At 39.3% G+C, this 14,446-nt stretch overlaps 1 pseudogene; it reads right to left on the reverse strand.

The window, feature by feature from the left end:
• Positions 1 to 277: 277 nt before the first annotated feature.
• Positions 278 to 13,742, reverse strand: LOC128579409 (zinc finger protein 287-like; annotated as a pseudogene).
• Between the last annotated feature and the right edge of the window lie 704 nt (positions 13,743 to 14,446).

The raw sequence follows: 14,446 nt of genomic DNA on the forward strand, positions 1-14,446 counted from the left end.
GATGAATTAGATGTTTTTGAATACAATGTCAAAGGGTTTCTTTCAAGAACTAAACTAGTATCAAATAAAGATTAATAAGGCAATGAGGTTTTCTTCTTAAATTTCACATTAAATTTAAATAGATTATATCTATATTACTAATTCTAATACTTCTGTTGAGTGGTACCTAAAATATTGCACTTTGGATTTCTATTGGATAATATCTTAACACATAGCGTGCACAAAATAAAATTTAAATGATCAAGTTGTAAAACCTCAATGAAGTCTCCCTTATTCATTAATTACGACACCTGGCACCTGTATGAAGGTGTTGATGCTGAATAAGGTTTGTACTCTGGGTGAAAGTTTTACCACATATACGGCATGCATAGGGTTTCTCTCCTGTGTGAATTCTCTGATGTTGAATAAGGCATGTTCTCTGGCTAAAATCTTTATCACATTCATTACATTTATAGGGTCTCTCCCCAGTATCAGTTCTCTGATGTTGATTAAGTGATGAAGAATAAATAAAAGCTTTCCCACATTCATTACATTTATAGGGTTTCTCTCCGGTATGAATCCTTTGATGGTGAGTAAGATTTGCACCTTGTCTGTATGCTTTCCCACACACACCACATTTATATGGTTTCTCTCCAGTATGTGTCCTGTGATGCTAAGGTTTGCACTCTTGCTGAAGTCTTTCCCACGTATCTTGCATATATAGGATTTCTCTCCAGTATGAGTAGTTTGATTTTGAATAAGAGTTGGGGAATGAGCAAAGGCTTTTCCACATTCATTACATTTAGAACACTTCTCTCCAGAATGAATTCTCTGATGTCGAATAAGGTAAGTACTCTGACTAAACACTTTCCAACATTCATTGCATTTATATGGTTTCTTTCCAGTATGTATTTTTTGATGCTGAAGAAGGTGTGTACTCTGACTGAAAGTTTTCCCACATTCATTGCATATATAAGGTTTTTCTCCAGTATGAACTCTCTGATGATTAATCAGTGACAAACTATGGCTGAAGGTTTTACCACATTCCAAGCATTTATATGGTTTCTCTCCAGTATGTGTCCTTTGATGTATAGTAAGGTGTGCACGTTGACTAAAGTCTTTCCCGCAGTCATCACACTTATAGGGCTTCTCTCCCGTATGAATTCTGTGATGTATAGTGAGGTGTGCACACTGACTGAAGGCTTTACCACACTGGTGGCATTCATATGGTTTTTCTCCAGTATGCATTCTCTGATCTGCAATGAGGGATGAGATATGCCTAAACTCTTTCCCACATTCTTCACATTCATAAGATTTGTCTTTGGCATGGCTACTTTGGTGTTTCAGGAGGGATGGGTATTTCCTAATTTTTTCCCCACACATGTTACATTTGTAATGCTTGTCTCCAGGAAGTATTTTCCTATGTACAATACCATGTGAGACATGATTGAAGATTGCACTGCCTATATCATATATGGGTGTTTTATTATCTAATTGGGTATCAAACTGTACAATTAGGTTTGAATGCTTTTCAAAATCATTTCTATATATATCATATTTACTAAGATATTCTTCTGTAGGGTCATCTTCTTGTAAAGGGGCTGACTTCAAACGGAAATTTCTTTCATTAGTGGGAATTTTCCAGAAGGTATCTGTTTCTTGCTTCTCTAATCTGTCATCAAAGTCATATAATTCTTCTAATTTGATGGTCTGGGTTCCATCACTTGTGAGTTTAGTAACATTCTGTGCTGGAATACACACTTGCGCTTCAGTTTCCCATTCTGAAATAAAAAGAATATAAAAGTATTCCTCTATTTAGAAAACAGAAATGGCCAAAATAGAATAAAAATCATAAATACAAATAAAATGACCAAAGACTATAGCTTTGACAACTTCATTAAAATGGCCTTTAAACCTTGGGAAAGGAAAAAAGAAGGCCCAAAATGTGAGACTAAATTGTTAAAACAAAGAGGCTCTTCACTATTCAGTATGAGCATTGTGTAAATAAAATAGGTCAGGTGACATAGCTAACAGAAGTGGAAACAGTGCCTAAAACTTGGGATGGCTTCATGGATTAATTTCTAAAATGTGCTCAGAGAGGCTATGCTGATTCTCAGCATGCTATCTTCAGTCTACTCTGCACAATCCTACATAATACTCTTAAAGCAATTTCATGAAGTGCTTTCTATGCTTAAGTATCTCTAGTAAATGTCCCACAGACTAAAATAATGTTTCTCAAAATACATTCCCTACACGAGCAGCAAAAGCATCACTGTCAGTCTTTAAAGTGTTAAAATTATTGGGTCCCACTCAGACATGCTGAATCAGAAACTTTGGTGGTGGAGCTGAGCAATTTATTTTAGCAAGCCCTGTAGGTAGTTTTTTTTTTTTCTTTTTTTTTTTTTTGTGGTTTTTGGCCGGGGCTGGGTTTGAACTCTCCACCTCCGGCATATGGGACCGGCACCCTACTCCTTGAGCCACAGGCGCCGCCCATGTAGGTAGTTTTAATATACACTAAAGTTTAAGAGCCAGTGGCATAAAAAATAAATGTTAAAGAGAGAAAAAGAAAAAAGTTCAGTTGGCACTGAGTCCCAAAATATTCTAGTCTTTTCTATTCTACTTTATCTCCTATCATACCTCATATTCAGCTTTACTTTAAAGTTATGTACTAGTACTTCATACCCTTCTATAGATTCCATAATACTCCCAGACTTTAGGCCTTCTTCTTTCATACCTTCTGTACCTATTAAAAAGGAGGATTATACCCAAGCTTATGGTTCCCTCCACAATGCTCCTTTACAGAATCTAAAATACAGGTTAGGTTAAATCACATATGAAACTGCCTTTTTAATAAGTAAAATGACTAAATATCATAAGTCTCATGTGCTTCAACCTAATACAATGTTGGGCCTGTGACAGAACCTGACCTTGTATGATCACAGTCACACTTTGCTTAATGACAGGGATATATTCTGAGACATGTGCCACTATTTTGTTGCTATGTAAACATGTTTGGAATGTACTTATACAAACCTAGATGGTATATATCATTTTATTTTTATAAGTATTTTACATGGAATCCCCAAAGTCCCAGTGCCATTACTGAATATCAGGCATTTCCCTTACTTGATCAGCAATATAATATCAAGTGCCGTGAGTTAGGCTTTGATATATGATCCCTTATAGTCTTAGGGGACCACTGGTGTATATGCAGTCTGTTGTTGATCAAAATGTCATTATACAGCACACGACTATATTTCACAATTTTGTTCATTTCTTATTTCCAACTTAGATGCAAACTCTGGAAAATATTTATCCTTCTTTTATATTTCCTTCAGAAAATAGCCCAACATTGTGCATAGGGTAGCCACTCAACAAAACCAGTAAAACAAATGACAGTAACTTGTAAAAAGGTGAACTCAAGTAAAAGTGCAATATACATGCACAACCCACACACATAATGAATGAAAAAGCTCTGACCCCCAAATCTAGCTGTAATGAGTCAGTCAAATATGTACTTGTTTATACCTATTATGGTTCTAGTATGATGATTTATAAGAAAATTTAGGTTATGAACCTTTCCCCCTTTGAAACCAGATCGAAAACATAATTTGCAAATATCAAGAATAATATAATGCTATCATATATATAGTTCATAATATAGCAAAAATGGTACTGGATCGTTCAGAAACTTTATAAGATGCAGATCAAAGTATAACACCTTTACAAATATATCCATTTAATAGAATACTCACTGAAATTGATAGCTATAGCCATCAGTAAGGGACCTGTTAGAATAAGGAATAATGGTATATTGATAAATGATAATAGGTATATTGACATGAAAAGGTATGTAGGACACATTAAGCAAAGAAAAACAGAACAGGTATATAACAGGATGTAGAGTAAGAGAGCCTATCTGTGTAGAGGTATACTGTATGTATTATAGACAGACAGATACTGATAATCTAAGGGGAGAAAGTTCTACTAATGACTGAGCGGGGAAGACCCTTAATTTGCTTCCTTCTACTGTTTGAATTTATCAAGTACTTTTATTACTTTGATTCAAATTCAAAAATCATAGTGGACATGAAAATAAAGTAAAAGTTGGAAGGCAGAGAGTTGCAAGGGCCACGTTGGCTGCCTAAGATAGCTCCTCAATCAGGCTGCTGACCTTAAGCTTCCACTGTTGGAAGTGTAGAGGCCAGAAGATAAAACCTGGGGCCCAGCCAAGGAGGGTAGGTTGACAGGATTCTCTTGCATAGAGGATTACATACACTGTAAGAACAGGAAAGAAAAATAAAACCCCCAAACCTCAATTCTATAGAATGAATAAAGGAACTTGATTTTCTCAGTATTAGTGCTCTTTGGAGAGAGGCAAAATCTCCCCCTAAAATGTATAACCATATACCGCTCCTTCTTAAGGACTGACAACCCCAATTCATGATCTCTCAATGATTTAAACAACTCCTTATGTGGAGATGTTAAAGTGATCCAAGACTGGCAATATCTCCCAAAAGGTTACCTTCACTCTGGTCCAGGCTTATTTCCATTAGAGTGTGCTGAATTTATTCCCCCCAAATTTACTGCTATAAATGTATTTTGTATCCTGCCAAATAAGGCAAATAAGGCTGTAAATTATAAAGAAGAATTAGCTTATATAAGTATTACGACCCTTTAACTGCCTAATAACCAAAGTTAAGTTTTTATTTTAATTAATTAATTTGTTTATTTATTTATTTTTTTGAGACAGAGTCTCACTTTGTCGCCCTCAGTAAAGTGCTATGGCATCCCTGTTCATAGCAACCTCAAACTCTTGGGCTTAAGTGATCCTCTTGCCTCAACTTCCCTGGTAGCTGGGACTGACTACAGGTGCCCACCACAATGCTCAGCTGTTTTTAGAGACAGGGTCTTCCTCTTGCTCAGGCTGGTCTGGAACTCCTGAGCTCAAGTAATCCATCTGTCTCAGCCTCTCAGAGTGCTAGAATTACAAGCATGAGCTACCACTGTGCCTGGCCTCAAAGAAGTTTTTAGAAAAAGTAAAGCAATTCACTCTAAGGTAACATTATATTCTGTCATAATTATTTAATTAATATATTCTAAATTTAAAAAAAAGGAATAAGAAAGCAAGATGTAAGAGTATGTATAGTGTACTTCCTCTGTACACAAAAAGAGATTTAAGAATAATGATTTATTTTTGCAAAGAAACACAGGAAGGATATGCCAGAAACAAACAAAAATGGTTACTCATGGGGGGTGAATGGGAATAGGGCAGAAGAAATGGGAGTGTATACCTTTCTACACAGATTTAACTTCTGAACCATGTTAATATTTTTGCATATTCAAAAATGTAAAACAATTTTGAGTTTGTTTTACAAAAACAAAGAAAAAGCAACAAAATGCTATCCTTAGTGGTATATATTCTAGAGACAAAAAAGAAACTTTATGTAGACATTTTGTTGTTGGTAGTGGTAATATGACAGAGCAAAAACGTAAGTATACTGATGTTTTAGAAAACAGGATTTGTAGGAAATACAAAATGGAATATGGGAATACACAAAATGGAATATCCCTGTGCTTTTGGATTTGAATTAAAGTCACCAGTATGAACTCAGGACTTCAAAAAAGAATACCTGGCACATACATATTTCCCACCTCTATCCACTAAACAGATCTAGAAGTAATGGTAATTGTAATAGTAAACAATTACTCCTTGGATATTGGTTTCTTTTTTTTTTTTTTTTTGATACAGAGTCTCACTATGTTGCCCTCGGTAGAGTGTTGTGGTGTCACAGCTCATAGCAACCTCAAACTCTTGGGCTTAAGCTATTCTCTTACCTCAGCCTCCCAAGTAGCTGGGGCTATAGGCATTTGCCACAATACCCAGCTATATTTTGTTGCAGTTGACATTGTTGTTTAGCTGACCCGGGCTGGATTCAAACCTCCCAGCCCTGGTATATATGGCCGGTGCCCCAACTACTGAGCTATGGGCGCTGAGCTATGGATCTTGGTTTCTAAGTATTATACCATTCCCCACTAAAATCATTTAGGGTTCCTTGGAGAAATTCCAAGACTAAGGCAAGCACAAGGTGAGCCTAAAGAACACTGCAGTGCCAGAGAGCAAGGACATGCTCAAAGATTAAATGGGAACATGTCAAAAAGATGTTTGGAGTTGATTTAAAGGGCTCCCATTGCCCAAATTTGGGATGAGTGAGCATGGAAAATAAAAACACAAAACAACCCCCCCTGGAATTAATGGATGAATAACACATTGAATTTTTAAAAATTCCATTAGTTCATAGCAATATATGCACATAAAAATGGGGCAGGAGGAGCAAGGAGCTATTTTTTTACACCAAATCATAGAAGATATGACTGAATTAGAAAATCACCATTTACAACCAGCAACATAAGGCAATATCACCAATGTGTGCTAAAATTTTAAATATCAAGGATAGTCATGTGGCCTCAAAATATCATTCCACAGATGACTTATTAATTACAAAGAAAAGAATGCACCTTTAAAATGAAGAGCTCCTCTAGACACCACCTTAACCAAACTGAGCATCACCAATGATGAGATAAATTAACACATGTGCCTCCTCAGGAAAAGCAATGGAAAGTACACATCATCTTTGAAATACCATGTACATTGGCAAAAATATTTAAGTTGAATGTCATCTTGAGGAAATAACCAGGCAAATCTAGATTGTAGGTCACTAGGGAAAAACAATAGCTTGGGTCCTTAAAACAATGTCAATACCATGAAAGATTAAAAAAAATAAAAAAGGCTAGGCACAGTTCTAATTAAAAGGGACTAAAGATAAGAGATAAATAAGTGGAACATGTGAGTTCTGTCTGGATGCTGCACCGGGAGAAAAATATCTATAAAGGATGTTTCAGGGACAATGGGGCAAATCTGAGTATTTGACTATACATTTGATACCATGGTACAAATCTTAAATATTTGGAATGAAAGAATGCTGTTGTGCTCATGTAGAAGAATGTTCTTAGGAGATATTTAGGGGTAAGACATCATGATGCCTGTAATCTTTAAGTGCTTCAGGGCAAAAACCAAATGTGTGTGCATAAAGCAATAAAGCAAAAATGGCTAAATGATAACTAAAGATTCCAGGTGAACAGCACATCGGTGTTCAATGTATTGTGCTTACAACTTTTTATAGGTTTGAAGTTGTGGAGGAGAGAAGGACCTGGGACAAGCAAAAATTCTATCAATAAGGAATAAGTTTAACAAATAGGAGACACAAAATTTATAATGCAGATATAAAAAAAAGGAACGAGGGGCTCTTAACTCGTTACATACTCATTTAGAATACTTTCCAAGATATGATTTTATTTTTCTTAAATAAAGACAGGGTCATGCTATACTGCCCATACTGGACTTGAACTCTTTGGCTTAAGGCATCCACTCGCTTCAGTCTCCTGAGTAGCTGGGACTACGAGAACATGCCACCATGTTCAATGAAAGATAAACTTTTAAGTTAAAAAATAAAGCAAGATACAAAATAATATACATAGTATCCTACCATTTATATTAAAAAATTTTCATATTGAATTTACATGCAAAAGACCCAAAGTAAAACAAATACCTGGAATAACTGTTTATCTCCAAGATAAAAGCTAGAATTTTATCCTGGGGAAAAACAGTTATTTTGAAGTTTATTACCTGATTTCTACTTATTTGGGAGGACAGACTTCTACAGGAAAACAGTGGTTCATGGATATGATCTAAAAACTGGTTGCATGCTGGGGAGATGAAGGGACTAGATGAATGTAGTATATAGATGGGAGACATGTCTGTACATATCTGGTCTTGTTTTAAAATTATTGAAGCTTGTAAATATACTCTTTTTAAATAATTATAAAATAGAAGGGGATAAGTTGCAAAAGTGGAGGCAGCGCCTTGTCAGTGAACAGAATAATAGCAACTCAGAAGAAGAAAGTTTGAAATTTAAGTCTGCTTTTTTTTTTTTTTTTTAGAGACAGAATCATACTTTATTGCCCTTGGTAGAGTGCAGTGGCATCACAGCTCACAGTAACCTCCACTCATGGGCTTAGTCAATTCTCTTGCCTGAGCCTCCCAAGTAGCTGGGATTACAGGTGCCCACTACAACGCCTGGCTATTTTTTGTTGCAGTTTGGCTGGAGCTGGGTTTGAACCCACCACCCTCGGTGCCCTAACCGAGGCGTTTTCACAGGAGCTGCCCTGTGAAATGTAAGTTTTTCTTTATTTTATTTTTTGTTTTGCAGTTTTTGGCTGGGGCTGGGTTTGAACCCACCACCTCCGGCAGATGGAGCCAGTGCTCTACTCCTTTGAGCCACAGGAACCACCCTGAAATTTAAGATTTTTTTTTTTTTTTTTTGTAGAGACAGAGTCTCACCCTATGGCCCTCGGTAGAGTGCCGTGGCCTCACACAGCTCACAGCAACCTCCAACTCCTGGGCTTAAGTGATTCTCTTGCCTCAGCCTCCCGAGTAGCTGGGCTGAAATTTAAGTTTTTAGGGACAGTCTTACATGTTTAAATATAGAGGAAGGGGGGAAATGGCATAATGAAAGCTTTAAGAAATGGGATCTATGGGTCAACTAGAATGGTGAAACAAGTGAAACATAAAAATGATGTTTGAAAATTATCTTCCTGGAGACAGCCTCTGTAAGGAAGCAATGCCAAAGGGTTCAGTGTTCTTAACAGGCTGGGATGCCTTTGCAGACATCGACTTTGCTATATTTAAAAAACACAACTCACTACACTTAGAATATAGACTCTTAAGTGCAAACAAGTTCATGTGCTGGTTTTTCTCTTACCTGGACTAGGGCCTTCTAAAATTTCTTTCATCACCATCCATGATTCTTCCAATATGGGAATCACAGTTGGTCTGTATACTGTAAGTCCTGTTCAGGATAAACATAATGAATTTTATACTGGAGATAAACAGTTTTTCAAAGTTTATTACTTATATTGGAGGAGAGACCTCTAAAGGAAAATAACAGTCCATGGAAATGATCTAATAAGACTATTAGGTTGTCATCATTTTCAGAGCTAGGATAAAATTTCTTGCCACTCAAGAGGATAAGTCCATGGAGATCATGGGGGAAGAAACCTTCCCTCAGAGTAGGAGAGTAAGGAAGGGCAGCACAGGGTGGCAAGCACTGTGCAGCTATGCATCAAAGTTTTCAATGATCTTTTGCTTAGAAATCTTTCATTTGGGAAAAGGGACTGGAACAGAGTCATTTTTTTGTGTCTGAATGGATGAGAACACTCATTTCTAGACCCCCTTGTCAGGTAAGTACTTCAGAGACCAAATCCATTTTTAATAACCGAGTGAAGAAAGATACTCTGGTGGGCAGGTTAGGAGAAGGAGGGCTATAGATGGTCCTTACCCAGAGAAACCATGTTCCAGTAGTTCTGTAATGTCACAGTCTTGTATAATTCCTTCTGCACGGGATGCATTAGCTCCCAGTCTTCCCTGGTGATGTCGTCAGCCACATCTTTGAATGTCATTGATTCCTAAATTATTAAATATAACTTAAATCAGTTTAAGTACTGGTAGGAAGGGGTACAGTATAACACTGAGTGCATGTAAAGTAGAAGTGGTGGTGGTCACAGAATCTTAAGCTTTAGTTGGACCATAAAATTTGTTGAGTCAAAACCCCTCTCCAATGCACAGGTGACCCCAGAGCATCTTTCTGTGACCCTAAAGGGAAGGAATTTTGAAAACAAAGTACTGCCACTAGAACTAGCAGAACTACTTGGCACCAATGCATGCATTGGTGACTCTATATTTCATTTAAAAAAAAGGGGGGGTTTTGAATTTTAAACATGTATGACAGAGTTGAATGGCTTTACTTTTTAAGCTTTGCCTTAAGAATAAAAACAGCATGCTATAGTTTAAAATTTTAAGATATTTTTACATGCTCTATATTGAAATGCAGAATCTTTCTTAAAATAAAATTGATACCAATAATGACCCTGTTGAACTGCTGTACTTTAACATAAACTTTTGTTAAAAAATATTAATTACTCTTACATGTTTATTTTTTCATATAATTGTATCTTTAAAAAGGCATACTGGTATTTTAAATTGCGTTAGGTTTATAATTTAGAGAGAACTGATGGCTTTACAATATTCAAGGTCTCTTTCCTGTCCTATAAACTGATATAGGACATGAAGGCACTACAAAATTTGTACCATGCTTAATTCTAGATATTTTAAGGTGTTTTTTTTTTGGGGGGTGATACTTGAATGAGATCATTTATTTCATGTTATGATCCACATGATTTTTATGTATACTTAAGAAAGTGATTAGTTTTTGCATGCCATTTTCTGTAGCACTTAACTAAATTTTTCTATTATTATTTCTAACAGTTTTTGCCTTGATTTTCTTAGGTTTTCTATGTAACCATTATCATTTTAATTTGCTTACCAAAGGCTTTCTAATTTCAGAAAGACTATTTATATTTTTACAGTAAATCTTTCTCTTAAGGTGGCTTAAACTGCTATTCCTTCAAATTACACACTCATGATCAACAGTGATATTACAAAATGCATGGCCTTTAATTACTTATTAATAAGGAAAAAGACTATTAGCAATTATTATCTATTAATCACTTACTGTAATCCAGGCTTACTGCAAGTCTCCTAATACTTAATCCTCACAACTGAGAGGTTCTATTTATGAGATTTGAATAACTCAGCTTTAGAGTGGTTAAGTATCTTGTCCCAGAACACAGATTCAATAGTACAGCCAGGTACCAAAGCTCAATGGCTGTGGAGGTTGATTCCTCAACCTCTATGCAATAGAGTCTAAGGGTGAGGAAAGGCATACCAAGGGAAGGCAATGGAAGCCCACTTCCTATATAGTACACTTACCTACCTTGATAGGCTAACTAAGATAACTAAGGAGGCTTAAGTCATTTTTTTTTTTTTTTTTTTGTAGAGACAGAGTCTCACTTTATTGCCCTTGGTAGAGTGCCATGGCATCACACTGCTCACAGCAACCTCCAACCCTGGGCTTACGCTATTCTCTTGCCTCAGCCTCCTGAGTAGCTGGGACTACAGGCACGCGCCACAATGCCTGGCTATTTTTATGTTGCAGTTTGGCAGGGCTGGGTTTGAACCCATGACCCTCAGTACATGGGGCCAGCGCCCTACCCATTGAGCCACAGGCGCTGCCCAGAAGGCTTGCCCTACCCACTGAGCCACCGGCGCTGCCCAGGAGGCTTTAGTCTTAGAGCTTTTGAGGGCACAGTTATTACAAAGCCAGGAGAGAAAATGTCCCCAAACACGAAGGCATTTTCAAATCGCAAAAGAAATCAAACTCACTTTGGTTACCAAGTCATTTAGCCACCCTGCCTAAAAAGTATGTTTTTCTCTGGGGTCTTCCTCTGGGGTCTCTTGGGAAAGGGCAGAGTTCTGAGGAGATAGGAAAGAGGAAGAGACAATGACAGAGATTAGTCTTGTTTGAACAGCCTATGAAAACCTTCACCAAATAGACACCTATGACTTCCTAAGGTGAGAAATCAGAAGGAAACCCCAAAACAGAACTCCTTCAAAGAAACAGAGGGAGGGACCAACGGCTTGTCCTAAGATGTTCATGCAGACTTCAAAAAACATGTCTGCTCTGGAACTCTAAAGTGTATGTAAAAAATTCACATTTTTTTTTTTTTACTAAATCCTTATATAATATTAACTTTGTGAGTTGTCTCTTTTCTTAATAAAAGAATGTTTTCTCGACCTTTCCTATCTTTTTGTAAGTATGTTATTGTAAAATTCAACTCACAAAGCAAGTGATTTATTAAAATGATGCAAACCTCTCCAGGTAAACTTTCTGAGGGCAAGCCCATGGGTAATTTGGTTATATCTGGTCATTCTTTCAGGACATTTCTCCTCTGGGTTTAGATAATGTACATGTGCTCCCAAGCAACCTGGAAGGGGCACAATACGCAGGATGGAGTTCATGTTAAAGCCTTGTTCTCACTCATTCACTAACCTTTGTTTTCCACAATTTCTTTAAAGGAGCTGCTCTCTGATATACTAGTTGTTTTCTTTAACCACCCAAGGATTCCTCCCCTCTTTGCTCTACAATTCTCACCTTCCTCTTCTAGAATCTGAGTCAAATCCTCCACAATAGACACTGCTTCCTCGCTGCTCTCTGGATACTGGGACTTTACCCAAGTCCTAACTTCCCCAGGTAGGATGGTTAGGAATTGCTCCAGCACCAGCAGCTCTAGGATTTGTTCCTTTGAGTGAATCTCAGGTCTCAGCCATTTAAGGCAGAGCTCTCGGATTTGACTCAATGCCTTTTGAGGACCAGGTCTGGGTATGAAAAATTCCTAAAATTGTGTCGACAGGTCTCAGTGTCATGCAAGCCTCGTGAAGTAAGGGTTTCCTTCTCAAAATTGTGGTGTCCGCCTTTTCTGGCTTTCGCGTTAGAAAGATTGTGAGCATGACTAACTGGACATTCTCTTGCTTGAGGCTGACATTGCTGACTCTAACAGACAGTAGAGTCAATCTGGTGATATTCTTTATTTCTTCAGTAGTAAGCCAACTGCTTGAAGTGTCATGCTAGAGTCACAAAGACACTATATCAAGGGTGGCTGCAGCTAAGGGCAGAATAGAATCAAGGTAGAGTTAGCAGCCTTAGTTACAAATTCTGAGCCCAGAGCTTGCAGGGATGGATAAAAGGCCCTGAAACACAAACTAAAGCACACGGTCACAGATTCCTGTTGCACTCGGCGTGCGTGTGCATGCGCACGCGCGCGCGCGCACACACACACACACACACACAGAGAGACTCTTCAGGGCACACAGATAAACACAAATACAAAACGCTTTACTTTCATCTTCCTCCCCTAAATCCCTAGAATGGCAAAAAACCTGCAATCTGCTTGAGGCTGGTGGGGGGTTGAAGCCGCTATGCAAAAGTGGTAATAGAATAAATAATTTAAAGAATCTGAGGAAAATGGCAGATTAAAATTCTAACTTGTTGAAAAAAAACTTTTCAGAAAAAAATGTTTCAGTATTTAAGCCACTGATGTTACAGTCGCCGTAATGACTGAATTGGCTCCCAATATCAACACAGCAAATCTACTGTTACTTGGAACAGGCTGAAGAATTTCTTCTTAATAAAGTGCTCAGTCTACCCAAGCGAACTATCAGGGTGAAGGGGCAAGTATTTATCTGCTTTGCATGTTAATACCAACCTATTCTAGGTTCCAAAGGGCTGGGAAAATAGATGAGGTGGGTGGACTGGAACGCAGTAGGAGAGGCTGGTGTGATTTGAAGCCTGTCAATGCTTCTACAGAAGTCAATTGCTTAAGGATATATTCAAAGCTAAAATTCCCTTTGAAAACCTCAGAACTGGCCTGGCCTGGAGTAGAACCAATACCACTTGTCCCCAGACTCCAGCTCTGAGCTCTGCTCAGCCACAGTTGTGCTACCAACGCAAACTGTTCACAAGGCCCTGCAGAAGCGATGCGCCAGTGGCGTCTCCTTCCCTCCTGGCCCGTCCCTCTTAGTCTTCCTCAGCCGGGATGGTCGAGAGCAGCGGAGCTGGGGAACCTGCGACTAGGCCCCCACGGCAACCTCCACCCTGCCTTTGCCCCATCCGCAGGCCGCAAGCCCGGGCGCCCCGCGTGGACGGGCTCGAGCGCTCACTGACTGCGCGGAGGCAGCGCTGGAGCCTGGGACATCGTTACCTGTCGCCGGGCCCGGCGGCCGCGCAGCCCCAGCAGCCCGAGAGGCCACAGGCAACAATGGCGGCGGCGTCGCGGGCGCCTGCGTGGCGGGCTCGGTCCCGAGCTGCACGGGTCTTAAGGCTCCGCCACTTCCTTCCCCGGAAAGCACAGCACGTCTTGGCCGGGTGCCGCACGCCCCAGTCCGGACCTGAGAAACCCCGCCCGGTGTCCCGGGCGCCTCGGCGGCTTCGCGGTGACCTCGCCTTGGCGCCACTGCGCATGTGCGCTGGGAGAACGTGGCAACCTCCTCCGCCCAGCCCCGAGACCGGCCTGTCAGCCGGCCCGCAGGGTTTCCAAGCCAACTTGAAAGTTTCTCTGGGCAGGGACAGGTCTGGTAGCCAACTTGGAGGTCGGGGAGGTCCCAGCAGGTGAGGGAACATACGGGAGTTGAAGCCTCGCACCAACCAGGCAGAGAAAACCGGTGCCAGAGCTGCTAAAGGAAGGATGGGCAGGAAGGTGAGATCCAGGCAGGAGATGTGATGTGTGGGCTCAGGCTTCACTGTGCAGTCACCGTGACCGTCTGAGTCCCTGCTCGCGAGTCTGCATCTGACACTCAGATTGGAAAAAAAAAGAACATGCTATTTATAAGAGACACGAAACAAAACAAAACAAAAAAATACAACGCTAGAAAAATAAAAGGATAGAAAAACACATTCCAGGTTTTCCTTTTACTTACTTCTCTGTTAACAAGCCATCCCCAAACTTGTAAAGA

The sequence above is a fragment of the Nycticebus coucang genome, unplaced genomic scaffold (genome assembly GCF_027406575.1).
Source record: "Nycticebus coucang isolate mNycCou1 unplaced genomic scaffold, mNycCou1.pri scaffold_67, whole genome shotgun sequence".
Taxonomy (NCBI): domain Eukaryota; kingdom Metazoa; phylum Chordata; class Mammalia; order Primates; family Lorisidae; genus Nycticebus; species Nycticebus coucang.